The sequence below is a fragment of the Dipodomys merriami genome, unplaced genomic scaffold (genome assembly GCF_024711535.1).
Source record: "Dipodomys merriami isolate MVZ:Mamm:240054 unplaced genomic scaffold, mDipMer1.0.p SCAF_17, whole genome shotgun sequence".
Classification (NCBI taxonomy): domain Eukaryota; kingdom Metazoa; phylum Chordata; class Mammalia; order Rodentia; family Heteromyidae; genus Dipodomys; species Dipodomys merriami.
The window spans coordinates 9,458,383-9,470,579 of record NW_027203048.1 but is presented as its reverse complement, the minus strand read 5'-3'; positions in this window follow the sequence as shown (position 1 = coordinate 9,470,579).

The following is a 12,197-nucleotide window of genomic DNA, read 5'->3' as shown; positions in this document are numbered from 1 at the left end:
AGCTTCCGGGCCGTGACTCACGTGACCCGAGCAGCCCCGCCCCACGCCCGGGCGCCCCGCCCCCAGGACGCGCAATGCGTGGGCCGGCGTTCGGCTGTTCGGGAGCGTGCTTGCGGGACGGCTTTGGTGCGTCTCGTCCCGGGCTCTCTTCTTGCTTTTGGAGGTGCTGTTGATTGGACGCACGGGAGTCCTACAAGTTAGACAAGCCCTCTACCACTGAACTACATTCCCCCTCCCCGGCCTCCCCGTTTGTAATGGAACGTGTGTGTGTGTGTGTGTGTGTGTGTGTGTGTGTGTGTGTGTGTGTGTGTGTGTGTGTGTGTGTGTGTGTGTGTGCGCTTGAACTCGGTCTGGGCGCTGTCCTGCAGCTTTTTCACTCAAGGCTGGCGCTCTACCCCTTGAGCCACAGCTCCACTTTCTGGTGATTTAATTAGAAGAGTCTCCTGGACTGTTCATTGCTTCACTGTTTACAACGCCCTAGCTATAAAAACAGCCCAGATGCCCCACAATTGATGAGTGGATCCAAAAAGATGTGGAACCTATACACAATGGAATTTTACACAGCCGTTAGAAGTAATAATGTCATTTGCAGGGAAATGGATAGAACTAGAACAAATCACATTAAGTGAGGTAAGCCAAGTTCAGAGAGACAAACAGCGCATGTTCTCTCTGATATGCGGAAATTAGATCCAAAATACACTGGGCTATGATAAATTGTGCAGAATTCTACATATAGTGAGACCAAAAGAGTATATTTTTAGGAAAGAAACACAAAGGCACAGTGCCCAAGTGCCTCTTCGTATTTATATTAAAAATATACATACTAAAACAAGCTCCAAGATAGGGAAAACAGAGACCTCTTCCCCCACCCTGTTTTCTTAGTTTTTAATTTTTGATAATTTTGTCTTCTTTACATTGTGTATATTGTATTCAAAAGTACATGTTCAGAAGGGTTGGGGGAAGGTTACAGAACTCAAGAGAAAAAGGGTGAAAAAGCTCAGCAGTGGAGCTCACTGGACACTGATGAAAGTGAGCTATACAACTTGTGGATGGAGATAGGAAGAAGGGACTGGGAGAGAATGAGGGAACAGAACACACTGTATGAAAGGAAGTATACTCATTACCTGACTCATGTAGTTGTAATCCCTCTGTACATCACCACTATAATAACAATAAAGTAAATGCATAAAAAGCCAGCCTGGGCTGGCTTCCAGTGGTGATCATCAGATCTCAGCCTACTGAATAGCAAGGATTACAGGTGTGGGCCACTGGTGCCTGGCTTTGTGAGAGCCTTGTGAGAGGTTGAGCTGAATGATGTCCGAGACTAGTTTTGATGGGGAAACATTCAGTCTTAGAATCTCTTTCCAGGGTCCCCAGGGAATTCCCCAGAGACCAAGGAGTTGTACCTAGGGACCCTACACTACTGAATCGCTCACATTTTTAAGCAAATTGGTATAGAAATCTGGTTCTAGTTGCCAGGGAGGCTACTTTATAGCAAAACGGAGGGATTTGCTTAAGATCAAGCTTATGAGTAGACTGGAGGGTTCAGATTCTTCAATCTCTGAAACCTAGTACAGTGGACTTTGGACCCAGTCCCTGCCTCAAATCTTCCCCAGTGCTCCTTTGTGGAACCTCTGTTGCTACTCAGAGGATTCGAGGCAAAGACTGGCTCTAGACCGTCTGCATAGGATTTATAATCCTACTCCTGATTCTCACAGCTGCCTGCTTTCCTCTTCTCTAGAACGCTAGTCGGTACCCAGGCCCTGTCATACCAGAGGTTAGACCCTTTGGGGAGCTGCTTTGACCCTGCACACACATTTCCTCTGCTTCTGCAATCTTGTTACTGGAAGTACGGAGATCAGACCTGACTACTACTTCTTCCTGCTTCTCCTACGACTGCCTTGAACTTATGAATATGACTAATGTAGAATGAGACCCCCCCCCCCAAGAGATTTCACCAAGACCTCTTTATTGTGGAAAGACTCCATGAGATCGTATTCTAAGTAGGGTCTTAGTAGGAGGCCACTATCTAGGGGAAGAGCTTTCCTTTAGGAAGGAATGGTATGTTCAATGGCACAGAGGCATGGTTTAAGTGTGAATGGTATCTAAGATGGGTAGATCATTCTAGAACTTTCTTTCCCTGAAGCTTGCATTTTTTTCAGTCAATAGGGAATAGGAGACCCAGAGGAGGTTTCTTATGACCTTGTTCCCTATAGTACCTTAGTTTTGTGTGATTTCAAAGATGGCCAGAAATTTACTGAAATTCGGGACAATGGATGGCTGGAGGAGCCACACCAGGTGATAGCTCCCTCCCTGCAGGAAATAGTTCCTTAGACCCAAGTGACTCACTCAGTGGGGCTCTGGGTCATTTTCCTACATGTGTCCAGGCCAAGGGTATTGTCTTGAAGTAAACATTACTAATATTATTGGTGTCACCAGCCCGACATGATGTCAGTAGCAGCACAGTCTCTGTCTGTCTTTATAACCACATCATAAAATGAATTTTAATTTAACATGATGTTCTAACCATTCATCAAACAACTGTCTGGAGTCTGGCACACAGGACGATTTATTGACAAGTACACATGGTGCCCACTAAGTATAAGGCCGGGAGCTAGGTATGGGGCCCTCAGGAATAGCCAGACAAGGTCATTGTCCTCAAGGAGTTCAGATTTCAATGGAGAAGGGGGTGAGCATGTCATTCACCACGTGGCCATGCTAGAGCCTGTGAGAGGCAGAGAGATTTGGGTGAAGGAATGGATTCCTCAAGGAGACAGGCAGCGAGGGAGTGACAGTGGTAATTATAACTAGCTTGGACTGGATGGCCAGTTGTGTTGGGTCTGTGCCTGCAGCTTGACCTTTGTGTGTCTCAGTTTTCATGGCAGCCCTATTACTGAACTAGGCCTGCTTTCCTTACACACAGTATGCCCAGCACTGAAACAATGAGTTTTTCAAGAGAGACAATGAATTTATTTGCAAAGTAGCCAATCATGGAAGAAGGAGATCCAAGTCTTAACTTGGTCTTTCCAAGGATTGAGCTTGTGGATATCTGTGGGATAAAGAAGTAGAGAAGGGCTAGTCACTGGTGGCTAACACTTGTAATCCTAGCTACTCAAGAAGCTGAGATCTAGGCCCAGGCAGGAAAGGCTATGATTTTTTTTTTTGTCGGTTGTGGGGCCTGAACTCTGGGCCTGGGCACTGTCCCTCAGCTCTTCAGCTCAAGGCTAGCACTATACCACTTGAGCCACAGCGCCACTTCTGGCTTTTTCTGCTCATGTGGTGCTAAGAAATCAAACCCAGGGCCTCATGCATGCAAGGCAAGCACTCTACCACTGAGCCACCTTCCCAGCCTTGGCTATGAGACTCTTATCTACAATTAACGACCAGAAAGCCAGAAGTGGTGCTGTGGCTCAAAGTGGCAGAGTACACCAAAAAAAGTGCCATTGAGTACAAAAGCTCAGGGACAGCGCCCAGGCCATAAGTTCAAGCCCCAATGCTGAAAAAAAAAAAAAAAAGCAGAGGAGGCATGGTTTATACCTGTAAAGATTGCAAAGATTGAAGTTTGAGGGTAGCAAAGAGAAAAGGCCAGATTTGATCTGAAGGCCTGCCAAAGTAGTGAGATACATTTCAGTCACTAAGCTGGGCATGGTGGCATTGCCCCAGTCATCCCAGCCATATAGAAGTTATAAATTGGAGAATCAAGGTGCAAGCTTGCTTGGGCAAAATTGTGAGACTCTATTCAAAGAATTAACTAAGACAAAAAGGGCTGGAGCTATGGTTAAAGTGCAAGTTCAAATCCCAGTACCACCAAAAAGAAAGAAAAGTTGGTCTGGGGTGAGCAAAGGTCATTGGAGCACACATGTGTTATCAAATGTCATAGTTCTTCATTGGATGTATGTTCTGTTAGCAAGATCTGAAGGTAGATGTTTTGGCCTTCTGACCTCACCAAGTCACATTGGACACCTGTGTGGGTCCAAGCAAAGAGTTGGCAGATTCAACAAAAATGGCCATCTAGTGCTTGAAAAAATAACCTAGGCAGCTGTTATGGTATAAGCCATACATCAGAGATGCTACCTAGCATCAGAGCTAGTGGGAAGCTTATAACATAAAGCTTATCTGCATGACCTCCAGAATTAGTGCTTTTTAAAGCTAACTAGAAGAAAGTAACTAAGGGGGAAGCACAAGGGCTCAGAGTCAAAGAAGTAAACACTTCTAAAGATTGTTTATAGGGGCTGGGAAGGTGGCTCAGTGGTAGAGCGCTTGCCTTGCATGCCTGAGGCCCTGGGTTCGATTCCTCAGTACCACATAAGCAAAAAGAAAAAAGCCGGAAGTGGTGCTGTGGCTCAAGTGGTAGAGCGCTAGCCTTGAGCTGAAGAGCTGAGGGACAGCGCCCAGGCTCAGAGTTCAGGCCCCATGATCGGACCAAAAAAAAATTGTCTATAAAGGATACAAGGCCTTCTGTGTTTGTTGGCTAGCAATCAGGAAAGTTCAGATCTGTCCTCCCATTGAGTCTTACTTAGAGACTTATTCTTTAAAAAAATTTTTTTTAATTGTAAAAATGTTGTACAGAGGGGTTACAGTTACATAGCAAGCATTGTTACTCCTCCTTTATTTTCCCCCTACCATCACTTCCCTCCCCTAGAGACTTATTCTGTTGATAGTTCTCATCCTTGAAAGATGCTTGTGAGCTTTCAAAGGTACAAATTTACCATTGAAAGCTCTTCTACTAAATGCCCAGAACACAGCTGTGGGCAATCATACAAAGGTTTTAGCTCTGTGAAACTGGAGTTCAGGGGAGATTTGAGAAGGAACTTGAAGGGGGAGAGCAGGATTGCTCCAGAGAAGTTGAGGTATCACATAACCACATGGACACTATGGGAATGGCTGGCTAGCCCTCACTCTGAGTCTCAGCAGGTGAAACAAGGATTGCCCTTACTGCCCACAGGTAGCTGTGTGGCTGGGGCTAAAACTAGGGCTTCCAGAGACAGAAATTCTGAGAAAAACCAGAGTAGCTATATTTACATATGGGCTTTGCAAAATCCATCAGATTGCTTGATGAAATTCAGGGATAAAACTCAATTTCTACATTGAATTACACATTTGCCTCATAACTTTTAGAAGACCTGATGTTTTGAAATAAATATCTACAAACTAGCCTTTCTTTCTCTTCTTCTTCCACCCTCCTTCCTTTCCTTCCTTCCTTTCTTCCTTTTCCTTTCCTCCCTCCCTTCTTTCAATCCACCAATTAGTTATATCCCCAATAGTAGTTATTAATCTTTAACTTAGGAGATCTACTGTCCTAGATGCCTGGAAAGATATGACATCCTTAAGAACACTGCCCAGGGAAGCCAGTGAGGACTTTAGTATCTAGGAACAGGATCGCTCTTCCTTCAATTCTGAGCCTTACAGGGGTGGAAAACATCTGGCCCATGGGCCATATAAGGTCTAAGAAATCATTTGGTAAATGATGGGACAGACATGTATGCTTCTCCTCGGCTTCTCTTGGCCCTTCTACCTGTATGGTCCCTGAATGATGTCATGATATCCAACTGGCCCTTGACACTGCTCCCCCCCAGTTTTCCCCCCACTAAAGGGGGTGAACCTTGCCTTGTTTATAAGGGACCAGTCTTATAATTGCTTAGGTTTCATAGATGAAAGCTGAATAAGCCAACAACTGTATGAAGTTCCAAGTTACAAAAGAGAGCAGTTTTAGCACATTTTTTAGCCAAGCAAGGATAGTTACTAAGAGTTAGGGGTATCCTTTTCACGTAACCCTGCACTGGGATGGGACACTGGGAAAAGATAGGATTTGTTTCACGTACCCTGTTTAAAGGGTACATCACAACAGCTTTAGCTATAGATCTAGTTGGCTCTATTCCTACAGATGTAACAGAAGAGTGCATTTTGTCAAATAGGGAAAAGGAAACAGACTAGGAAACACCTGGTTGTCTTCAGTTTACTTTTATTGTGGTAAAGGTAGAAGAAGGGGCTTATTTTGCTGATTCTGTAGACTGGAATCTCCTTTTTTCAGAGAAACATGTTTTGTTTAGAGCTCTGTCTGTTTCCATTTGACTATGTGTCATTTAGCATGAGTGCCTATTTAACAATTTAAAAATTTATTTTTAATACTTTTTTTAGTGCTGGTACTGGGCTCCCTACTTGCTTTTTGAGGTGTTGATAAGGGAACTCAGGGGTTCATAGACATTAGACAAGAGCTCTACCATTGACCTATATTCCTCATACCTGGCCTCTTCCTTTGTATAAGGGGCGAATCACACTTTGCAATGAAGATGTGCCAATATTAGAATGAGTTTTATCTTGTTTTGTGCCAGTACTGAGGCCTGAACTCAGGGCCTGGGCACTGTCCTTTAGCTTGCTTGCTTTTCTCTCTTTCCTTCTCTCTCTCTCTCTCTCTCTCTCTCTCTCTCTCTCTCTCTCTCTTTCTTTCTTTCTCTCTCTCTTTTTCTTTCTTTCCTTCCTTCCTTCTCTCTCCCTTCCTTCTCTCTCTCTCTCTCTCTCTCTCTCTCTCTCTCTCTCTCTTTCTTTCTTTCTCTCTTTCCTCCTCCTCCTCCTCCTCCTCTTCCTCCTTCTTCCTCAAAGCTGGTGCCTATACTTTCATTTCTGGCTTTTTGCTGGTTAATTGGAGATAAGAGTCTCACAGATTTTCCTGCCCAGTTTGGCTTTGAATAGTGATCCTCAGATCTCAACCTCTTGAAGACCTGGAATTACAGTGTGGATCACCAGTGTCCAGTTAGTGACTCCATTTTGATCTTGTCAGGCTTGATCTGTTACAGCTTATTGCAGGAGTTCAGTTCAAAACAAGGGCTTCCTTATTTTTTGTGTAAGAGACAAAATCTTCAGGTGTGGAATGACATAGATGTGAATTATCCCTGACTAAAGAAGGATAGATGGGCTTCAGTCTGGATCTACTACTTGGAGTGAGAGAAAGAGCAGGATTCATGATGGATTATATAGGGAGAAGCAGGAGGCAGGACCAGAGTGGATGTAGAAGTGATGCCTGGCGAACCTCTCACTGTCTGAGGAAAGCCAGTGCAGGGTGGTTCAGGAAATGACCTCAGTGAATGAGGAAGTGACTACAAAGCCTGGGATCCTTTGCTGACTCACGGTCAGGTGATTGACAGGTGATCACTGATTTCAAGCAGGTGAAGAGGAAGGGGGGCGGGGCTGTTCTCCTGGGCAGACCTCACAGAAGTGACTTGCATTTGATCATTCAAGCACTGAAAGGTTCACTTTCCTATCTGTAAAATGGAAACCATATTTCAATGTATGGAGGGGAAGAGAGATGTCAAAGGGTACTGCAAGAGAGAATCAAAACAGCTGCTATAAGATCAGGGCCTGTCCACCAGCTGGAAGTACAGAGATCCCATGCTGTGCCTTTCAGAGCACTTTTCTTGCTTTGCGTAAACTGAATCCAGTCTTCTGGCCTGGTCTTCCAAAGTCAGCCATGTTTTGAACCAATTTGCATGCTACCTTTCAAAAGCCTCTAATTTCTAGAGTCAAATAAAATGCTTAGTGCAAATCCTGCTTTTGTATTCAAAGCTGGCTGCCTGTGGCTTGTCTGAAGGACTGAACATTTTCTCAATTAATTTAATCACAGTCGGGATTAAGAGAATTACTGTGCTCTGGGAAGGACAGGGATCTGTGTACAAACAGGCCATGTTAGACTTGAGGTTTTCAGTAACTTTTTGCTGCATAACCGTGGGCCATTTTTCTTTCATGGCTAGCCTGTCTAATGGTTAGACTGTGACCTCTGTCAGGCTAGGACTGGGTGTCCTGCCTTCCCCTCCCCCCCAGGATGACACTGGAGGACAGCCATCCAAGGAGGTTTTGGCTGCACACGGGGGCAAGAGGCTTGGGAGGAAAGGGGCTGGGATAGGTCCTGAGAGAGAATTGAGACAAGCAAACCAGGCCTGGGGAGGTCATGGAGGAAGGGAGTGGGGACTGTACACAAGCAGAGAGGCATGAACACTGGCTCATCCAGCTCCTCCAGGCTGACTTTCCAGCTGGTTTCTATGGTGACCACAGATGATTAGATTAGGAGTCACCTGTTCCTTCCAGCTTCAGGTTTGATTCTCAAACCTTTTCTTAATTTTTTTTTTTCTTATCTTCTCTATTCCTCAACCTCACATCCCCTCCCTTCTTAATCAGAGCTGACCACTAGCTACGGGGTGAGTCATTAGTTTCTAGAAGTTAGTGTTTGGCTCGAATCTCTGGGAGAAGGATGGAGGTAGATCCAGATAAAATGAAGTCTCCCAGTTAAATCTATTTCAGATAAGGAATCATGTTTAGAAGACAGTCTCATGCCACTTAAATAACAGAGACACATTCTGAGATCTGTGTTATTAGGTTAGCTTGTCATTGTGCACATGTCCTAGACTGCTTGGGAACAGGGATTAGAAGCTGCTTTTGCTGGAAAGCACAAACTTATTCTGCAGCCACTTTGGAACCTAGGAAGGTCAGAGCTGATGGGTAAACATCCTGTGAGGAGATTAAGCTTTTCTCTGCCAGGCAACAGGGCCTTTCTTATTGTAACAAAACCCTACCTGACCAATCCTGAAATAAAGAGCCACCTAACCTATTGGACCACACCTGTGGCCAGGACTGCTTAATAATCATTAACAGTTATTTGTAACCTGCTTCCAAGTCTTCTCTGTTTAAAACTTAACTCAGCTGGGAGCTGGTGGCTCAAGACTTTAATCCTAGTTACTCAGGAGGATTGCAGTTTGAAGCCAACCTGGGCAGAAAAGCCTGTAAGACTCTATGCTGCAACAAAAATCAGAAGTGGAGGTGTGGCTCAAGTGGTAGAGTACCAGCGGTAAGCCAAAAGCTTAGCACAGCCAGTACTGACTCCCAAAGAACAACAAATACCAATATAATCTCTAAAGCTCAAGTCTATACCATAAAGATAGGCTGAAGTGTTCACTTTGCCTTTCCCTATAGTGTGCTTGTTTTAAATGAGTAAATCTCCTTTTTCTGCCCTTCATCACACCTGTCTTTTTATTTGGCATTTTGAGGGGAGTGGCTGGACTTGAAACCTTGGAATTGGGCCTGGGGCCTAGAACTTTAGTTACATGTGTACACAAATTAAGATGGTTATAAAAGCATTTGGAAATATCTGTTCCTAGGCTATATACTCTTCAGCCCCTTGTGGGGACTGTGAAGTTACTCATTTTGCAGCATGTGGCTATGTAAGAATGTCTCTAATGCTGCTTGGGACATAATAATAGTAAAAGATTATCTGTTATTGTTCTGAAATTAAAATTTCCTTAGGCATTCTGCATGTCATTTCTCAGTTTGCCAACCCAACAAATCAAGTTTCCAAATTTGGTCATTCACCCCCAGAACAGAAAAAGAACTTTAATCAGTATAATTACACCAGTAAGATAAGGGGATTTGGGTCCTTAGCTCTGCCTTGAGGGAACTGAAATGAACTCCCAGATTCTAATACAGGGAAAGGAGAGGCAAGAATTCAGAGTCAATAAATCTCAGTCTAGAGGTGGCCTTGTAGATCATTATCTTAGGATTAGTGGAGGAACCTTGTTCTCAGTAAGAAAGTTGTGATTGCTCTTGTCACAAGATATTTACCCATCAGACCTATTGTTCTTGGAATTCAAGGTGCCTTCAGGAACAAAGGAGACAGGTAGAAAATGAAGGCAGATATAGATTCAAGCTTTTCTCTTACTTTTAGTTACCTGTTGGGAATGAAGAATCAGTTTGTTTAGCAAAAGCAATCTCTTAAGTCCTTGTTACAGGCCAAGCAGGCAAGTGACTTGTCCAGGTCAACAACAAGTAACTTGTAGCCTGGTATAGTTGTATATACCTGGAATCTTAACACTTGGAAGGTTGGAGCAGAAGTGTGAGTTCAAAGCCAGCCTGGGTTGCCTAAGAAACTTAGCCTCAGAATAAACATCCAACAAACCCAACCCAAACCAAACCAGCCAATCAACATGCAACAAAACAAAAGCACCATCACTTCTACAAAACGAACAGTGGCTGGGAATGTAGTTCAGCGGTAGAACACTGGTCTAGCATATACAAGCATGTTTATCCTCAGCACTCACAAACAAAATAAGACTTGTGGTGACTTGTGAGCTGTTTGACTCTGTATTTATTTATTTGAATCCAGTTTTACTTACTTAGTTTAAAACAGCAATTGTTATACAAGCCTGTAAATATATTGAAACTATGAGTTGTACAGTGTTTATGGGAAAATTTATGGTATGCCTTAGTAAAACTAACCATACCCCGATACAAAAAATAAACACAAAAGGAGAAAAGCTAGGGTATATAACTGGACAATTTGTGGAAAAGAAAGGACTTCTTAGGCCCATGAAAAGATGCTCAGCATTGCTTATAATAAGAAAAATGCAAATTAAATGTACAATGAACATCATTTTACTTGTCTAAATGAGCAATGTTAAAGTATGACAGTGCTGTGTGCACTCATGGTGGAGATTGAGACAATACAACTTTATGAAGAGAGTGATCTGGTAATATCTACAAAACTTACATGTGTACACCCTGGCATGGAGCTGTTGTGTGCCTCTGCACTATCTGCTGCTAGACTTGTTTAACATGAGATAATCAGGCCACATATATATGTGTGTGTGTGTGTATATATGCATATGTATGCATATATAATGTATATATATATATATATATGTATATGTGTGTGCACCAGTACTGAGGGCCAAAATTCAGGGCCTAGGTACTATCTGTAAGCTTTTTTTTACTCAAGACTGGTCCTGTACCACTTGAGCCACAACTCCACTTCTGGCTGTTTGATGGTTAATTGCAGATAAGAGTTTCCCACTTTCCTACCCAGCTTTGTGTGGTATGTGTGTGTGGTGTGTGTGTGGGGTATTGTGCCAGTTCTGGGGCTTCAATTCAGGGCCTGGGTGCTATTCCTGAGAGCTTCTTTTGCTCAAGGCTAGTGCTCTACCACTTGAACCACAGAGCCACTTCTGGCCTTTGCTGAGTAGTTTATTGGAGATAAGTCTCAAGGACTTTTCTGCCTGGGCTGCCTTCGATCGTAAATGCTCAAATCTCAGCTTTCTGAGTATCTAGGATTATAGGTGTGAGTCACTGCACCCCGCTGCCCCAGATTGGTTTTGAACCTTGATCCTCATATCTCAGTCTCCTGAGTAGCTAGAATGACAGGCATTAGTCACTGGTGCCTGGCTAGGCCCTTCATATTGAAACTTATGTTGAGTTTTCTGGCATATAAGACCAAAGTGAATTCTAACTGGTATTCCCAGCAAGTTCACTTCTGGGAATTCATTCTGATATGTGTTCCAACAAATGCTTGTTATAGCAATGGATATTGGGAACCACACACTGTCCACTTAAAACATTGGGGACCAACAGTCATCAGTAAGAGAGTGATCAAATAAATGATGGCCCCTCCATATATGGCCACATCAGGAGGCTGGGGGGGGGGGTACAGTGTCACTTAACAAAGGGATGGGGAGATTCTTCATGGGCCGATGTACAGTGATGTCCTTAATAGGATGTTAAGATGCTATCATATGTATAAAAAGTACTTGTATGCACTTGTAAATACACAAAATCTGGCTGGATGTGAAAACGCTGCTAATTGGGTGGTGGAGGGCTGGGGATGAGAGAGAGAGACTTATTTTCACTGCATGGTTTTTTGCATCTCTTATACTTTATAGCATGTACAAATGTACCCATTCAAGATGAGAAACAGAATAGAGGGTGCAGGGCCAGGAAGATGGGCTCCCTGTGAAATGGGACATTTTCCTCATGTTACAGCTACCAGAACCAGCAGCCGGCTCTAGATAAGCAGCTTCTCCAGAACCAGGGACATTAAGGAAGCATGGTCCTGCTACCTAAGAGCTGGGCTGTGTTTGGCCCTGGAGATTGGATTCTACTTAGGTTGGCCACTTCACTTCTCACAACCTCAGTTACATCACTTGTTCTGAGTCTTCCAGCTCTCTGGCTTGATCCTGCAGTTGGCCACAATGAGGTTCACTGCAGCCACTAGGTGGCGCGCTGATCCTGTGTGTAGAGGAGATGCTGCTGAGGCCCAACCAGCTTTAACAGTTGATTGTGGGTCACCTGAGGGAAATTTAACACTAGGAAACAACTCCCTAGGGATGGCCATACCCTGGACATTAGAAGGTGAGGGGCTCAGAGAGATGCAAAAAAACCCC